Source organism: Natator depressus, chromosome 5, assembly GCF_965152275.1.
Source record: "Natator depressus isolate rNatDep1 chromosome 5, rNatDep2.hap1, whole genome shotgun sequence".
In the NCBI taxonomy this organism is placed as follows: Eukaryota; Metazoa; Chordata; order Testudines; family Cheloniidae; genus Natator; species Natator depressus.
Genome location: NC_134238.1, coordinates 42693066 through 42699376, shown reverse-complemented (window position 1 = coordinate 42699376; position 6311 = coordinate 42693066). Strand labels below are relative to the sequence as shown.

Genomic DNA, 6311 nt, shown 5'->3' with positions numbered 1-6311 from the left:
TTAAGTGAAGATGATAAAAGGCACATGGCTGAGATCTAGCAGTCCAGGAGCACTGATGTGTCTAACAAAAGCTTTACATTTTGATTGCAACATACCCTTCTGGGCTTGCCCCCTCTCCCTCACTCCCCTGAGTGGCAGATTATACTATGCGACTGCAACAGAGCATACAGTATCAGACATAATACCATAGTGAAACTTTAAAACCTGGTTTAGGAGCGGACACAGGGAATCCTATTACCTCCCAGCTGACTAAGTGAACGCGTCTTTCATTTTTGGTTTCAGAGTAACAGCCGTGTTAGTCTGTATTCGCAAAAAAGAAAAGGAGTACTTATGGCACCTTAGAGACTAAATAAATTGGTTAGTCTCTAAGGTGCCACAAGTACTCTCTTTCATTTTAGTATTTGTTAGGAATTTATATGTGTTTCTCTCCGACTTTTCTTCTGTTTCTTCTGAACAACACAATCTGATACAGCTGCTTCAGTCTTCCTTTTCATTTCAGCAGTTTCACAGTACTTGCAGTGTAGTGTAATTGCTTTGTGCCAGCCATTTCACAACTCCTTGTAGAATTGTTTGGGAGTTTTGAACACACAAGAATTGCATCGCTGATGACTCATTCTATATACCTGTACATGGTATCTTAGGATTACTCCAAACTTCTCAGAAATAGTTCTCTATTATGAAAAGAAATATAAAATTGCCCGTCAATATTTCAAGATTCTTGACCTTTACATTTTCTTATGAGTTACCAATGTTATACAAAAATGTACAGGGAATACTCATTACACACAGTGACAATGTACAATATCTGTTACTCTGGACCATTTTGCCATTGGGCACTGAATGGATTAACAGTTTTCCTATATTTGCTCTCTTTGTCTCTTTGTTCTTGCATTTGTTCTCAACTGACAGTTATTAGTTATGTTTGTGGTCATTAAAGCTATATGAAGCTTTGCAGCAAAATTGGAAACACTCCCTAAACATACCCCCTTTTGAGTCCACATAGCTTCTGTGAAAAACATGTTGTTTCCAACCACATTCTTTTCGTTTGCAGAACTGTCACTGAAAATTGACCATGAAATTGTCTGCATTGTTCAGATGTGGATGCAAATTTCAGGGCAGATTTTCACAGTGCATTTTTGAGTTGGCTTCACTGGGACTAGACATAGGGCTGAAGTCACATGATGTTGTTTCTGGTTCCCCGATTGGTTGACACTACCCCTATAAGCTCTGGAGCATCATCAGAAACAATCTGGACTCATGTTCTTCTTCCTTTCAGAGACAGCATGACTCGTATATTTGCCTAGTGAAAGGAAAACATTGATTAGAAAATAACATCTGAGCAGCGTTGAAATGTTCCCTTGACCAATAGGCATGCATTTTCAAGTGATGGTCGAGTCTCAGAATGTGCACAGTTCCATTTGCCTGCAAACGTGCACAGTTACGGAGATTTGCCTGCAAACTGTACAGAGTGCCTCTTGTGGGCAACAGATTTCATCTAGCAGTGCTTAAAAGTCTGCTGTGCCTAAAATCATTCACAACATTTAACGCATTAAAAAAAGTGGGCAAAATTTTCAAAAATGCGTGTCACATTTATTCAGCCTCAGAAAGAGCCTGATTTTCAAAAAGAAAAGGAGTACTTGTGGCACCTTAGAGACTAACCAATTTATTTGAGCATAAGCTTTCATGAGCTACAACTCACTTCATCGGATGCATACTGTGGAAAGTACAGAAGATCTTTTTTTCATGGTTTGTGTGTATAAAAAGATCTTCTGTACTTTCCACAGTATGCATCCGATGAAGTGAGCTGTAGCTCACGAAAGCTTATGCTCAAATAAATTGGTTAGTCTCTAAGGTGCCACAAGTCCTCCTTTTCTTTTTGCGAATACAGACTAACACGGCTGTTACTCTGAAAGCTGATTTTCAAAAGTGTACAACATGCCCAGCAGGTACCATTGACTTCACTGGGAGCTGCTCAGCACTTTTGAAAGTCGCCCTTTTGGCTTTAGAATGATGCACTTCATTACAGTTTTATGTGATGTTTGGTTGGGTCATTTGTGCTACTTCACCATGTGTTCCCTAGGTGCACAAGCAGAGCTGGCTTGTGCTGCTGTTCTCACTGAACATCCATAGAGCATCAGGGTGCAATCTATCCCTTCCCATCAGTCAATGTAGGATTTATTTAGCAAGACTGATGCTTTTTATATCCATAGTTTATTTTTTTAACCAGGTCCTCCTCTTTTTGACCAGCATTACTATGAGTCTGATTCCCCTCTCACTTACACCACTGTAAATCTGGAATAACTCTGATAGAGCCAATGATGTTTCATTGGTTCAAAACTGGGATGAGTGCGAGGAGAAACTTTTAACCATTTAAGATGCACCGTTTTTATTTCAATTTAATTCTAATGTGCAAAATGTAATAAAAATATCGAATTATACAAATGCACAAACACCCTCTAGCAGAAATAGGAACCAGCTGTTGACTACGTCAAATATAGTGAACTGCCGCCCACAGTAGTAAATTTTAGTGGTACAGCAGGCAACTCTCCAGTTGATTCGGTTTCATGAGAGAGGACTATCGTTCTTAAACTAAAGTTTCACTTCACCTGTTGTGAAATTTCACAGCACCACAATGGGCTCCTAGAATGCAGCATTTTACACCCCTTGACACTGAACTGGTGATGCATAGTAGCACTGTCCCCTCCTCTGCTATTCTGTTTGAGTGGGAAGAAGAAAGAGTTGCCATGCTATCCCAGTCTTGCTATAGCTGGTTTTCTCTTGGAGTGAGCATATCAATAGGGATACACTAGTTGGCATCAGATGAGGATCTGGCTCATAGTCTTCCAGAAGCCCCTAGGCAGCTATGCCAGATCCCCCTAAACAACTGGAAATGAGTGCATTTGCCAGGTGTGCTCTCTTGTTTTAGTGAAACGTCACGTGTAGTAAATATTTTTCTGAAGTTTTCACTGTGAAGATTTTACTTAATATATGAGACTGGTTGACAGAGAGAGAGAGAGAGATTGAAGTCACACATACCCTCCCCTTTTGTTGATACAGCATTTGCTTTTTCTTCCTTTAAGGAAAATATCATTTTGAAATGAAATCATGTCTCTGTTCCCTTTCATTTATTTTAAAGCCAGCAACTGACAAGTCCCTTTTTGTCTTCAAAGGGAATCGAGACCACTTTGCATCATACTCATCAGCAGTAATGATTTCCATTTATTTTTAATGTTCAGGTAAAGGTTTTTTGTTATTGCAAGATGAAAATGCATTTGAAGAGGCAGTTGTCCCTCCCTAGTGTGTACTTTCCATCCTCACACAATCAGTGGAAAACAGAAACAATGAAATACTGGTGACTTTTTCCTGTACAAAGATCTCTTTTCATTGGAGTTTCTTTTGCTAAACATAAACTCTGTCTTACTCACTCTTTGCCAGGGTACTGAATATTCTGCCATTGTCATTGACTGAAATGACACAAGCCTCAGGAACGTTTGGAGGGGTTCTTTTTAAATGGGGATCTACAGTCTTTCTTTCAAGTTATTTCGGAACATAATGAACACAGAGAGCAAATGGTTCAAAGACAAATGAACAAATTTGGCCCCTCTCTGCCATCACCACAGCAAAGGGAAGTGCAGGTAATTGATGGGAAAGGAGGGTAACAGTACCACCTACGGAGGGCCTGAACCCTTTTGTTCATCATGGAGCTGGGAGCTATGGTCCCTGGCTGTTCCTTTTACCTACTACACAGAGGGTTGTATAGGCAGGCAGGGGCTGGGACCAGTACATCCATGTCTGTTTGGTTATCTCATCCCCACTGCTGTAATAGTTGAATTCTTCCCAAGTCCCCCTCTCCCTCCTTCTTCTTTCCCAGGAGAAATGACCTGGTTTATAGAGGATTTGTTTGTTGATAGGTTTTTGTTTACTTGCTTGTTTATCTCAGCTTGTGCGAATGAGTGGGTGTGCTGTGTGTCTATGTGCCAGTGTGAAGGAATTAATGGGGAAAAGCCAAGTTGGACAAATGAGTTGTGCATTTCGCTCTGGATGTGGTTAGTTACACATTCAGTTGTACTGCTTGTAAGTGTCAGTGCCATAAGGTGCAGCTTTAGTGACTGCTCTGTCTCCTGCACTCATAAGCCTGCTCCTGTATGGTTAAGTAGATAGGCTGCTCTGGTTTGAATCAGCGAGAATTTTTTCAGGGCGCTGGCTTCGTTCTAAGATATAATGAGTTTTAGTAAGAGACTCTGCATGTTACAAATATGCGGTATGGAAGTGCCCAGTACATAAGCTGGTTACTTGGATTGTGTGATGGAATTATTATTTAGCCACATTAAACATGGCAGGCAAGATCCTCAGCTGGTTGAAGTCAATGGAGCTACCATGAGGAGCTGGTCCAGCACCTAATCTAACCAAGCATGAAGCACCTTTCTGGACATGGTGAGGAGTGAGACCTTTAATTAAGAGCCTTTCTATAGGAAGGAGGATGCTATAGCTCTCCTGCCTTAGCACCAATTTGTCTTTTGACTAAAGAATGCAGCTAGATCTAAATCTATATGGTGTTAGAGCTACTGATACACATCTCACCCCCATGTCACAGCTCAAGAATTGTTAATATAGTTCTATTTATTGTAGGAAGACTAGTTAGTGGGATCTCTCTATTTTGTCCTTACAATGAGGAACACTGCTTGGGCAGCTCACTGCAATGTTTACTTCAACACCATTAATATTCACACAAGATTGTTTTTCACTTCTGGAAGGGTCCTAGACTGGATGAATCAATTCAAATGAAAGAGTCTCCTCAAACCTTCACACAAAACGTGAAAGAAGCCTCATCTGAGTTGAGAGGAGCCTGAGTAGTGTAGTTCAAATCCAGGTTCAGAGCCAAATATCCCCATAGTTAGTGGGTCTCAGATGCCGGTTTTTGACAGGAGCCCAGATTTAGTTATGAGTTTTTAAAATGTTCAGTTCAGTTTCTTGTCTCATTCAAACTCATGTTCTCACTTTTGACACTTTCCATTCCCTGCTGGAAGCAGAAATGCTAAAAATAAGGCAGACCATTTTCACAAGGTTTCCTTCCCCAACCGGCAGACGCAAGAGGTTTAAAAAATATTGGAGACCTGAGGATCTTGTCAGTTGTGAGTGCACAGCTCCCATTAGGCTGGCCGAGGGTTGCAGGAGCATAATTGATAGATAATCAACCCCCACTGATCTTTACGAGTGTTTATCCATTGATGTTACAAACCTTTTTAGATTCACCATTCACCAGATGTGACACAAACCCTTAAAGACTAAGATTAATATCTATCTAGGCTACAGTCTGCATCATTACATAAATGAATGAATTAGGCACATGATAGCCTTCTGAGGCAGGGAAGGCAGGATCAGGGTATAGAGAGATAAAAGCCCTGATCCTGCAAACACATATGTACTTAACTTTAAGCATGTGAACAGTCCCACATGCATGGCTGTGCATGTGACTTGCTCAGGGTCACACAGCAAGTCTGTGGGAGGGTCTGGAATTGAACCCAGATGTCCCGAGTCTGAAACCATTGCTTTAACCACATGACTTCTTCTCCAGTCACTGATTCCCCTTTATTGCTGTACATTTAAGGAGTGTCACAAAAGTGACCTATAACACCAGAATATTAAAGTAAATGGCAACATTGCCAAATATATGTGTGTGAGAGACAAAGTGATTCATAAAGAGAAATGCAGGGAGGCTATATTTTTCACTTTCATTTTATTTTTCTCAATTTTATAGCATCAATCTTCATCTGAAAAGATTTAGAACTATTTCTGTACATGTTTCAAATTAGATCCACAACTATAAAATGCCCTGTGCAGTAGGGAACCCTTACAAACTTGACAGTTAGCCATTTAAATGTCATTTGTAATATTTGCAATAATTCCACTTTCAAAGTATTGGGAATACCACACGTACTGTAAGTTCTGTGTGCATCTGTGCCCTAGCTCCAGGAGGAAGAAATGTAAAGCTTAGGAACAACATAGCAGGAGTAAAAGAATAATCCCCAGCTGGAAGAGATGGAGATGAAGCCAGGTACAAAATTGCCACTTTACAGCTGCAGCTACCTTGCTTTGCCAAATTTCAAGGACCAGTCCCCAGAAAGGCATGCTAGGAGAAAGTTCCTGCTAATGGGCAATCTTGCCCTAGGGGGGATTAGCAGGGGCCAGACAGTCAGCAAGGTGCTCCTGGCTGAAGAGGCTGCTTCTGTTCACCACCACCAAAGGTAAATATAAACTGTCAAGGTTCCTTCCCCACTCTGAATTCTAGGGTACAGATGTGGCGACCTGCA

General features: G+C 40.9%; 1 long non-coding RNA gene across 1 annotated transcript in view; it reads right to left on the bottom strand.

Moving 5' to 3' along the window:
• Positions 1 to 440: 440 nt before the first annotated feature.
• The window catches only part of LOC141988129 (uncharacterized), a 55435-nt gene continuing 49564 nt past the window's right edge, over positions 441 to 6311 (bottom strand). Inside the window, exon 5 of the long non-coding RNA XR_012639665.1 lies at positions 441 to 1300. This is a non-coding gene — a long non-coding RNA (uncharacterized LOC141988129). The remainder of the gene's footprint in view (positions 1301 to 6311) is intronic.